The sequence below is a fragment of the Phoca vitulina genome, unplaced genomic scaffold (genome assembly GCF_004348235.1).
Source record: "Phoca vitulina isolate PV1807 unplaced genomic scaffold, GSC_HSeal_1.0 scaffold38, whole genome shotgun sequence".
NCBI lineage: Eukaryota > Metazoa > Chordata > Mammalia > Carnivora > Phocidae > Phoca > Phoca vitulina.
In genome coordinates, this window is record NW_022589741.1 from 10,707,575 (window position 1) to 10,720,245 (window position 12,671).

Genomic DNA, 12,671 nt, shown 5'->3' on the forward strand with positions numbered 1-12,671 from the left:
GCCGTCTGTGTCCAGCTTAGCATCACCAGGCCTCCCCACCTGGCTGCCTGGGGAGCCCCTCTCTCCTCCCACCCGGAGGGGGAGGGGGCTGAGGAGGCCTGACCCCAGGTGTTCCGTCCTCCCTCTGTTCCATCTTCCTCTTTGCCTTGCGGCAGCCAGACAAATTTTCCAAAAATGCAGATAGCATCATGTCACCCCTTTGATGAAAGTGCGCGGTGGGGACTCTAGGATGGAATTCAAGCTCCTTAACAAGGCTCACAGCGCCTTCAGGGATCGATCCCCTGTGCTCACCACCCCAGCCCTGTCTCGGGATCACTCCCATGGTCTGCCCCGTACTCTGGGCTCCAGACAACCGGGCCACGGGTGGTTCCTGGAAGACGCTGAGCTCCGCCCCCCGCTGGGCCTTTGCACACGCTGTGTCCTCTTCCAGGAACTGTACCCACACACGCATGCGCTGCCCTTCGGTCTGGCTGTCTCACCGTCTCATTTCCAGGGCTCGCTGGAACCTCACCTCTTGCAGGAAACCTTCCCCGGCCACTGATGCCGGATTGGGTGCCGCCCTGTGCACAGCCTCCACGGGACGGTTCGGGCCCTGTAATCACCGGCTTTCTTCAGTCTCACCGTCAGCCCCACGTTAAGTTCCTCGCAGGCAGGAATTGTGTTGTGTATCTTCGTATTTGCAGAGCCTACCACTGGCTGGCACCCGCGAAGCACCCAATAAATCTTTGTGGAATAAACAGATGAGAGACAGGGAGAAGGAAGGGGAGAGGCGGTTAGCATCTGGGGCTGAGGTTGCAGTTGCCAGGACCCGGGGAAATCGGAGAAGTAGGTGCACAGCACGTGCGTGCCCACCAGCACAGGTGCTCCGGCTTCCTCTCGCAGGTGCCCGTATCCGTTCATGGAGACACTGAGCTGTGATTCCCATGTGCAAAGAGAGGCGCAGCCAGCCCAGGACAGTGGCACCTTGCAGGCAGAGACCTCCCTGAGCATCGCTGGGGTGTGTGTGTGTGTGTGTGTGCACGGAGACACCTGCTCCCCGGCCAAGACGGGGGACCGACCATCCCCCAGCTCCTTCTGCGGTGCTGGGTCCAACCCCACTATCCACACTCCTAGCCCCTGCCCCCTGGGGGCTGGCAGGAGGGCGGGCTCCTCTCTGGGCTGTGTTTTCTGCTCTCCAGGGGGTGCCTCAGTGAAAGTGAACTCACTCATTTAAACCTGACTCTGCAGGCCTGCCGCCCCCTGCAGCGCTAATTACCCTGTAGTTCTAAACTGATTGCTGTACACTAAGCTTAAGCCCTCCTTTATTTATTTACTGACTACATTAATAGCAAAGCCGCTGCTTTCTGCCCCTCCCCACCGTACACTGGCTGGCTGCACCCCGTTCCTCTGTGTCCCCCCCAGGAGGTGGGGTGCAGAGATGCAGTCTGGCACGGAGCCCCCAAATCTGCCATGCTCATGGAGTCCCGGGGCCAGACAAGGCGGAGAACAATGGCTTTTGTCCGCAAATACTCCCAGGCCCAAGGGAGGGGGCTCCGTCTCTGGTTCTGACTCTTCCATAGAGATGGGAGCGCACAGCACAGCCCAGCTCACCCCCGCCCCCCAAGAGGGGTCTGTTTATAGGACACTCGGGAGCTTCCCTTGGGCTTTCACACCTCCCATGAGGTGCTGAGCACTGGCTGCATTTAGCAGATGGGTAAACTGAGGCTGTGGCTCTACAGCAGTCGGCGAAGGTAGGGCTGGAAGCCAAGACTTCTCACTCCATCAGCCTTGCCCTTACCCCTCCAGCAAGCTGCCTTTCCCGATGTCCTCCCCCTCCTGGCCCCAGCCACCCCGGTCTGACACGTTCCCTTTGCTTGTGGGTCCTCACAGCTTCCACTCCTTGCCATGAGGAAAGAAGCCCGTGGAATCCACACCTCTCTCTCCCAGGTTTTTCTACCTCATTCACACGCTCGCCCAGAATCTGCAGGAACATGGGCCCTAGAGCCTTTCCCAGGACAGACCTTAGCCACACCCCCAGCACCTTCCACGACTCCCACTGGGCAAGTCTGGGGAGTACCGGCCAGCTGCGGGCTTCCACGGGGGAGCGTCTGCCTGTTCTCCCATTCCGGGGCCAGCAGTGCCCATCGCCAAGCTGGCTCGCACTGCCTGCTTCTCCCAGTGCCCTCAGGTTCCATGAGGCAGATCTGGGCCCTGGCCTTGGGGCATGGCAGCATTCTGAAGACCAGATGGGCACCATCAGGGTGCAGCATATGGACCCATGGAATCAAGCACCCAGGCTTGACTTTGATTTGAAATAGCAGGGGGGTGCTGTGCTGGACCCCCTCTAAGGAAGAGGGGCAGTGGGGCTCTGGCAGGAAGAACATGGGGTTCAGAGTCAAGAGGACCTGGGTCTGAGGCCAGATCTGCCATTCACTGTTTGACCTTGGCTGCAATTCAGAATTGCTCCAAGGTCCATTTTGTCAACTGTAAAATGGGGTACAGTAATGTCTGCTCCTTCTACCCTCAGGACAGTCATCAGCTGGAAGAAGGTGTATGAATCCGATTTCTAAAAACCCTGTGCTATAAAAATGAAAATTATAAATGGGGGGGCATGTTCAGGGCTGGTATGGGAGGGGAGCTGATGGCGCAGACATTCATTTCCAGGGAAGGAGCACCCCATAGCCAGGACTCAGGAGGTGGGGGGGGCAGGTGGTGGTGGGGAGTGTCCTCCTCCTCTGTGGGCATTGCTGGGACTCTGTCGCCACCCAGTGGGCACTGGCTGCAAGCGCGTCTTGCTTGGGCGGGTCAGCGAAGGGACTGGGAAGGGGTGTCCCGCTGTAAGCGGCTTTGGCTCCTTTGGGTCCCCTGCTATACCAGGTTGGGCTGGACAGAGGGAGGATGTGGTCCAGACTCACATCAGAGAAAGAACAGTAACTACTTGGGAGGAAGTTCAAATGGACTTTCCAGAAGGTCTCCTGAGTCAATGTTTCGATCCTGACCCTTTTTCTCCTACTTTTGCCCCCACTGACCAATTGGTCATACCCAATGCAACTCCTTCTATTCCAAGAGGCTGGATTGGAAGATATTGTCAGCCAGTCCAAACCCCAGGCATCCATGGGGCCTCATCTTACACTGAGGGAAGGTCAGCCTCGGTTGGAATCCAGCTCCTCAAAAGCTTTGCTACTGGGAGAAGCAGGTAGGCCCAGGAAGGGTTGCACGGTTTGCTGAGTGCCCAGGTCTGGCTCACTGAGGGCCTGAGAGGTGACAGCAGGAGGCTGCCTCTTGGCACCTCCAGCCATCTCAAAGGAATGCCACTAGATGGTTTGGAAGACCCCTCCCAACACTGGACTTCCGACTCTGACTCTTACCGCGTCTAAAGATCCTCAGTGCAAAGGATACATCGGGCCTCGTATCACCTGTTAGCACCTCTTTAAAAAGCAGCATTTCACTCTTGAGTTTCTCTCTCTGCCTAGCTGGTGTGGTCTTTAGCTTAAGTGAGCTTCTAGTGACACTGGGTGGTGGCAAAGGGGAAATGCATGTATGATGGATAGTCTGATGAAGGTAAGGATTTTCCCTAATAAATCCCTATCTGGGAAAGAGGGAGTCACAGAATGGCAGGAGTGGGTAGGGAGTGTGTGTGTGTATGGGGCGTGGGGGCTGGACCTCACCAGTTTGACTTGATTAATATTCACCTTTTCTCAGAAATCTCTTGCCAATTAGCATTCCTCCTTAACACCCTGTCCCAAGCAGCTGTACTTGACTTTTCCCTTAATTCCCCACAGCACAGCTGAGATCAGGCTGGTATATTTAAATTAGATTTCTCTGAAGTCTCAAGGACAACAAAAGAAAATAAGCACCAAGAACAACATAACATTAGCCCAGCTCTCTGCTTGCTTGCCTTCAGGAGACAGGGGCCATCTTTAATCCCCGCTACCCCCAACCCCCCAGAAGCCCAACTAAGACAGACCCAAAGTGACTGAGTGACAAGTCCTCCTATCAAAGGTCAACTCTTCCCCTTGGGCTCTGACTGTCCTCCTCTCCATCCTTCCAAGCCTGCTCCTTCTTTCCCCTTCTCTCTGCTGCATCCATTTCCCCCCTCAACCAGATCATTCCCATCAGCTTACACACATCTCCCAGTTTAACCAGCTTTCCCCTGATTCCACCGTCCCCTTTGGTTGCCATCCAAACCCACCTCCTTCAAATGGCAAAAGTCTAGAGAGAGCTGTGATTGGACACTCTCTTCGTTTTGCTTACAGTTTTTGATCTGAGTTTTGTCTCTGTTACTCCACTGAAATTGTCTCGTCAAGCTCCTCAGTGGCTCCGTCTTCCAAAATACAATGGCTCCTTGGCGGTCTTCCTCCTACTTGATCTCTCAGTAGTGTTCTACATCACTGACTCCTTTTGGAAGCACTTACTCTCCTGGTTTCTCCCCTACCCCACCGGCTGGTGCTTGTCAGTCTCTTTGGCTTGCTCCTTCCTCTTCCTCTGCTGGAACTCTGGATATTCTATTCGGCTATCTCCCAAGGCTTCCGTGAGCCTCTTACCTTGTCTGTCTACTTCTGCCCCTTTCAATCACATGGCCACACCCAGCCGCAAGGGAGACAGGAAGATGTAGTCCAGCTCTGTTCAGAGATTGGTTTTTGGTGAAGAGCTAGCACGTTCTGCCACAGTCTGCCCTTCTAGTCACCATATATCTGTGTAGACGACTCTTCCCACTCAGAGAAGATACTCACCCCCAAAGAGGAATGACCGAAAATCCCATCCCGTCGTTTGCATCTACTCTGAAATTCGGGATCTCTGGGTGCTGTGCACTCCTTGCCATCAGCTCTGTGAACCAAAAGCAGCCTATCTGTATAGGTTTATGGCCAAAATCAATGACAGTAGTCCATCCTATGAAATGTCAGAATGGCTTGTGAGCTGCTTTCTGTGCTCATCAGTTTTCTCTCCTTCCTCGATATATATGAAGACCCTATTTTCCTTGCAGTTTGGTGTGGCCAGGTGACCGAGGTCCCCCAATCACGTGTGAACAGGGGTCCTTGGCACTGCTTTTGGACGGAGGCTTTAAGGGGCAGGACCCTGCGTTAGATTCCCAAGGCTGTCATGAGAAATCACCAGAACTTGGTGGCTTAAACCAACAGAAATTTATCCTCTCACAGTTGGGGAAGCCAGAAACCTGAAACCAAGGTGTTGGTAGGGCCTCATTCTCTCTGGAGACTCTAGGGGAGAATTTTTTCTTGTCTCTTCCAGCTCCTGGTGGCTCCTGTGTTCCCGGATTGTGGCGGCCCCTCTGCCTCTGTCTTCACATGGCCTTCTTTCCCGGGGGGCTCTGTGTGTTGTTGCCTGTCTCTTTGAAGGACATGCTCAGTGGATTTAGGGCCCACCCTTACCCAGTATGATCTCATCTCAATCCTCACCTTCATCACACCTGCAAAGACCCCATTTCCAAGTAAAGTCATATTCTGAGGTTAGCGTGGATGAGAATTTTGGGGAAACACTGTCCAATCCACCTCAACCCCCTTTATAACAAAAATCCCCTTGGGCAGTAGGAAGAACGGAGTGCACGCAAGTCCCTGGTCCAGAGAAATGGTGGAGTCCTGGTACGCCGGTATCTGTGAAGATCCCCTGCCCTGGCAATGGAGAACGTTCTTTAATTAGACCTTGGATCTCCTGTCTTGGAAAATGCCCTAGTCCACTGTTCTCTGAAGCCTTTGGGGAATCATTTCTTGACTCTTGTCTGCCCTGGCCACATCTGAAGTGGGTCTTGCCCCTGGGCCTCCCTTAGGACCGCACAATTTCACCACTAGCCCAATTCCCACTTGTACAAATTTGGGGGACCAAGTATGGTTTTAAGCTCCCACAGTCCAAGGCTTCGTTAGGCTGGGTTCATGGATTTTTGGCAATTCAGTTTCTTTAAAAATAGCCTTCCGACCTATGCTTCCAATCCATTCTTCATGCTAGTAACCACGCCTAAAGTTCTTTCTTAGACATAGTTGTCAAACATGCTTTTATTGTTACTATTCTTCTTATTAATTTTCCTCTCCCTCAAATCCGAGCTTCCTTGTCAGCTTCCCGCTGGCTACCTTGGGGCCGCCTGAGAGAGTCAGCTTGGGTGGGAAAGGCAACACTCTTAATTTGATGTTTGCCATAGAACCAAATCCCTTTATAAGAGGACTTTAAATAATGAGCCTTCATTGCCCGAAGACTTGTCCAGTGTTATTTCCTGTAATTTAGGGCACAGAAGCAGTCTGCTTACTTATATCCAAGAAAACACACACTTCTTGATCCTACCCCCGCCCCTTTCATTTCTTCTTGGAAACTTGTCATTTTTTTCCCTGAATTCATCCCTCGATAATAATATCTTGCTACAAACCTGGAGGTCAACCATCATACGCTAACATTCTGCTTCTTTCCCCACGGTTTCTTAGAGCTTCAGGCTCAGGATCCACTTGGTCTACCTTCCAGGTGATTGCAGGCAAAAAGGTACATTTAGGGAACTGTCCCCGCAGGGGGCCTCATCTTTTCTAGCCAAGCTCTCCTTGCTCCTAAATAATCCGGCCACGTCTACCTCTCTGATCCGTCTGCCTCACTGCCTCCCATCTTCATCCAGATGCAGGACTTTGCAGGTGCTGTTCCTTCTGCCGAGAGCCCCCTGTTCCCTCAATCTTTGCCTGGATGCCTCCTTCTTTTTTTTTTTTTTTTTTAAGATTTTATTTATTTATTTGACAGAGAGAGACACAGCGAGAGAGGAAACACAAGCAGGGGGAGTGGGAGAGGGAGAAGCAGGCTTCCCCCTGAGCAGGGAGCCTGATACGGGGCTCGAGCCCAGGACCCTGGGATCATGACCTGAGCCGAAGGCAGATGCTTAACGACTGAGCCACCCAGGCACTCCTGGATGCCTCCTTCTTGAGTAACTCAGGTTTCAACTCAAATATTGCCTCCTAGTGGGATCTATCCTGACCATTCCATTTTATTCGGGGCATCTGTGTGGCTCAGTTGGTTAAGCGTCCAACTCAAGATTTCTGCTCAGGTGATGATCTCAGGGTCATGAGATCAAACCTGCGCTGGGCCCCACACCCAGTGAGGAGTCTGCTTGAGATTCTCTCTCCCTCTGCTCCTTTCCCTGCTGCCACGTGCATACGTGCGTGCCCTCTCTCTGTAAAATAAATAAATCTTTTAAAATAAAATAAAAGTAAAATAAAAATTGAATAAAAGTTGTTTTTTCATTGCATTTAGCACCATCTGACATTCTCTTCTTTATCTGTTTACTTGTCATGGTCCATGTCTGGTTTCCTCTCCATGGGGCCTCTGCGAGAGCCAGGGTCCTGTTGGTCTCGGTCACTGTGACCCTCCTGTTCAGAACAGCACCTACCACACTGTTATTATGAGAACAAATATCAGTACTTACATAACACGTGTGTCAAACACACAATTTTAGTTCCTTGTTGAAATATTTTTTTACTGAACAGTTTCCAAGATACACAAAAGTAGGATAATATGATGGACCCCTCCTAAAACCTGTCACCTGGATTCAACATTCTCAAGATTTTACCATGCTCACTTCATCTACCCTTCTTGCTTTCCTTCCTTCTTTTTCTTTCATTTTTCTTTTCTTTGTTTCTGCTGAAGTCTTTTAAAGAAAATCTGAGGCATAATGTCACTCCCCCCCCACGCCCGCTACATACTGGTATTTCTTCAGTGGCATTCACACACCTTCAAAGATTAGCAATAGTTGCTCAGTATCATCACTTAGTCCATGTTCAGATTTTCCTGATTGCCTCAAAACTAACTTTGTAGATTTGCTCTCTTTGGATCAGGAGCCAAACTAGGACCATGAGCTGCATCCCTCAGATCTCCTCCCAACCATGCTGTTGACTTGTTGAGAAAAGGGGTGATTACAGCTGACCCTCCAACAACATGGGTTTGAACTGCGCAGGTCCACTTATAGTGATTTTTTTCCCCATAACTACAGTCCAGCACTGTAAATGTATTTTCTCCTCCTAATGATTTTCTTTTCTCTAGCTGACTTTATTGTGAGAACACGGTATATTATGCACATAACATACAAAATATGTGTTAATCGACAGTTCATGTTATCGGTGAGGCTTCCGGTCAACAGTAGGCTATCAGGAGTTAAGTTTTGGGGGAGTCAAAAGTTCTATGCAGATTTCCAACTGCGCAGGGGCAGTACCCCCAACCCCCACGTTGTCAAGGGTCAACTAACTGTATTATTAACTATTGAGTTGTAAGATGATGAGGGCCCAAAATGGAGCTGGGTAGTGGGAGTGCAAAAGACAAAACGGTCGAGGAGATGTTGTGGAGGAGTCTTCTGGCTGACCCTGCCTTCTGTCTGTCCAGTGCGGTGGTGATAACACTACACTCTCTGAGGCATCAGGAGTTACAAGACCACCAGTGTCCTTGCTCCCTCTTACAGGGTCTCTGGTGTGACAGCTGACAGAAACCCTCAGATTAGGGGCGCCTGGGTGGCTCAGTCGTTAAGCGTCTGCCTTCGGCTCAGGTCACGATCCCAGAGTCCTGGGATCGAGTCCCACATCGGGCTCCCTGCTCCGCGGGAAGCCTGCTTCTCCCTCTGCCGCTCCCTGCCACTCTGCCTGCTTGTGATTCCTCTCTCTCTCTCTGTGTCAAACAAATAAATAAAATCTTAAAAAAAAAAAAAAGAAACCCTCAGATTAGCTAATTGTATCTCTTACTTTAGTAGTTTGCTCAGCTTCTCCCAGCTGGGCAGAACATTTGTACAACCCTCCCACTTCTTCACAAAATTCCCTCTTTATCTTGCTTCCTCTGAAGCTTGTTAGGAGAGAGTCCCCATACACGATGCTTCCTATGGTTCCCGGACCACCTGTGCACCAAAACTCATGGGGTTTGTTCTGTTTCTTTCTTTCTTACTTTCTTTTCTTTCTTTCTTTTCTTTTCCTTCCTTCCTTCCTCCCTCGTAGGCTCCACACCCAAGGTGGGACTTGAACTCACGACCCTGACATCAAGAGTCAAATGTTCTATCGACTGAGCTAGCCAGGCATTCCTGTTCTGCTTCTGTAAAAACTACAATCAAAGCAGCTAGTTCCCTACCCCAGACCTTCCGAATCAGAACTTGTGGGCATGTTCCCTGGAATCTGTAGTTTCAACCACTTTCCAGATGACTATGATATAGCTGATTCACAGACTTGTATCAAAAGCCTCACAGAATACACCAATGGTATGAGTCATAAGATAAAGTGTGTAAAGGATTTCTGCTAGCAGAATTACGACTCCTTTGGAGCCAGTCATCCCCACCTTTTTTGTTTGTGCATATGCTTTTCATTACAGTTTGTACACGTACCCCAATATTTGTTTATGCTTTATATACATATACTACTGTACTACCATATTAGGTATAAAACATACTAAAATATAGCAGTTTTAAAGATTTAACAAGTAAATAAAAATAGAAGTTCTAATATTCACTTCTTGCAGCCTGGAGGTTTTTCTTGGACTCCCATCTGTGGATGACTGCTCTGGGATATTCTCACCCAATTGTCCTTTGCCTGAGGCTGCCCCAGGAAGTCCAGTATGAAGAGCTTCCAGATATCATGAAAAACTCCTTAATCCTGGATAATTCTTTATCATAACCTCAAATCCTGCTTGGAGAGAGGTTTGTCTGGTTCACCTGGCCTGAATTTTTTCTCTACAATGTGACCAGGGGAACTTTCCCAAATTAGTTGCTGAGCGAGAAAACAGACACATCTGTCGGCAGTCCAGGTGGGGTTGGGCCCCAGCCCCTATTCTTCCTGTGGCCCTCGTGGATCTCTGGAGCTCAGGGCATAAAAATTCCTAATGAATGTATTTAAGGCTGCAGAGAGAGAAAAGGCAATTAGGGCCCAGAGGAAGCAGAAGACAAACTGAGGTAAGGAGCCTAGAACTTGCCATTTCTAGGGCTCTTGGTTCCTTCCCATAGATCTGAGTTTCCATCAGGTATCATTTTCCTTTAGCCTGAAAAGCTTCCTTTAGTATTTCTCAGTGTGGGTTTGTTGGTACAAATTCTCTCAGCTTCCACTGATCTGAAAATGTCTTTACTTCACCCTCATTTTTTGAAGAGTATCTTTGCTGGATATGGAATTCTGGGTTGACAGTTATTTTGTTTGTCTAGAGATTTAAGAATGTCATTCCTTCTCTCTGACCTCCACTGTTTCTGATGAGAACTCAGCCATTATTTGTGGCATTGTTTCCCTTGACAGAATATGTCATTTTTCTCTGGATGATTTCACAATTTTCAGAAGTTGAACTATATGATGTGCCTAGTTGTGACTTTCTTTACTTGGGAGCTTCCCGAGCTTTTTGGATCTGTAGGTTGGTATGTTTTACCAAATTTGGGCAAGTTATAACTAATTTTTCTTCATATATCTTTTTCTACCGCATTCTCTCCCTCCTTTTCTTCAGGGATTCTAATTAGCTATATGCTATACAGCTTTATATTTTCCCACAAGTTTCTGAGGCTCTGTTCATTTAATTTCAATCTTTGTTCTCTTTCTTCTTCAGACTGAATCATTTTTATGACTCTGTCTTCAAGTTTGTGGGCTCTGACTTCTGCCATCTCCAATCTGCTTTTATTTATTTATTTATTTTTTAAAGACCCTATTTATTTATTTGACACAGAGAGAGAGAGAGAGGAATCATAAGCAGGCAGAGTGGCAGGGAGCGGCAGAGGGAGAAGCAGGCTTCCCGCGGAGCAAGGAGCCCAACGTGGGACTCGATCCCAGGACCCCGAGATCGTGACCTGAGCCGAAGGCAGACGCCTAACGACTGAGCCACCCAGGTGCCCCTCCAATCTGCTTTTAAAGCCACCAGTGAATTCCTCACTTCAGACATTGTATTTTCAGTCTAGAATTTCTTTACAAAAGTTCCGTTTCTCCGTCGAGATTCTGCATTTGTTGTTCATTAAGACTTTATTTTTTTCTTTAATTCCTCAAACACATTCATTATAACTACCTTAAAGTCCTGGTCTGCTAATTTCATCATGTAGATCATCTCAGAGTCTGTTTCCATGGATACCTTTTTTTTACAGGTAACATTTTTCCTAGTTATTGGAATACCTTGGAAGTTTTTATTGTAAGTTAGATATTGTGGGTGATCTATTGGAAAGAGTCTGGATTATGTTGTTTGCCTTTAAAGAGTGTTGTGTTTTGTTTTGGCAGGCAATTAATTTATCGGAAGATTTCCTTGCCCCTGTCAAGCCTTCGTTTAAGGTTTTGTTAGGGTGAATCTAAAGTAGCCTTTATTCTAGGACATGATCCTTCTTCCCAAAGCATAAATTTTCTGGTATAGCAGCTGAATGCTGTAACAAGAGGATCTCTCCACTCTGGCGGGAACGATGGCTCCCAGCACTATGTGACCACTAGTTTTTCCATTTTTTGCTTAACTCCTTAGCAGCCAATCTCTTATGAAGTCTCAACCTGTACCTACTCAGCCCAGTTCTTGACAGAAACTGACAGCGAGCCCCTAGTATGGCTTAAATTGTGTTCCCCCCAAAAGATACATTGAAGTTCAATCCCCCAATACTTCTGACCATGACCTTTATTTGGAAATAGGGTTTTTAAAGAGGTAATTAAATTAAAATGAGGTCATTGTCGTGGGTCGTAATCTAGTATAACCAGTGTCCTTCTAAAAAGGGGAAATTGGACACAGAGAGAAAGCCATGTGAAGATGAAGGGAAAGATCAAGGTGATACATCTAGAAGCCAAGGAATGTCAAAGATTGACGGCAATCACCAGACACCAGGGAAGAGGTGTGGAACAGCCCCTCACCCACCCACATTCTGACACCTTGATCTCAGACTTTGAGCCTCCAGAACTGGGAGAGAATACGTTTCTGTTGTTTGAGCCCCCCCAGTTTGTGGTACTTTGTATGATAGCCCTAGTAAATGAATGCACACCCACAGAGACTTTGTGGGGGTCCCCATGTGACCCCCTCCTCCCTGGCACCGGCCCTCCAAGTTCCATCTGGTCTACAGCTCCGAACCCTGATCTTTTTCTTCTCAGCTCAGCAGGATGGCTGGACTCTTCTTGGGTTCCACCTTTTCGTGCTGTAGTCCGGAAAGTGTCCCCAGGTGGAGAGCTGGAGGAGGCTGGGCTCACTTGATGTGATTGCAGTTGTGCGCTGTCTCTTGTCCAATGACTGAAGACAGCAGTGTCACACGTTTGGTCCAGTTCGGTAGTTTTTACGGTGAAAGGCAATACTAGTATTTGTTACTCTGCCATGGCCAGAAGTGAAATTTCTGTTCTAAATTCTTTGAGTTATTTATTTTGAATAAATTATTTGAACTCATTTACTTCTCTTGACACCTCTATGAGGTAGACAGATTGTTAACCTCATGAGTTCCAGATTAAAAAAAAAAAGCGAGGCAAAAAAAAAAAGATTAAATAACTATAACTGGTCCAAGGATACATCTTATAAATGATAGAGGTAGACTTTGAATCTAGGCAGTTTAACTGTAGAGTCCATGCTCTTCAATATTAACCAACGATCTTACGTAACAGGTCTCAATGAATGTACTTTGAATGAAGGAATAGATGGCTGTCTCTTCTTTTTTTTTTTTTAAAGATTTTATTTATTTATTTATTAGAGAGCGAGCGAGAGAGAAACAGCATGAGAGAGGAGAGGGTCAGAGGGAGAAGCAGGCTCCCCGCTGAGCCGGGAGCCCA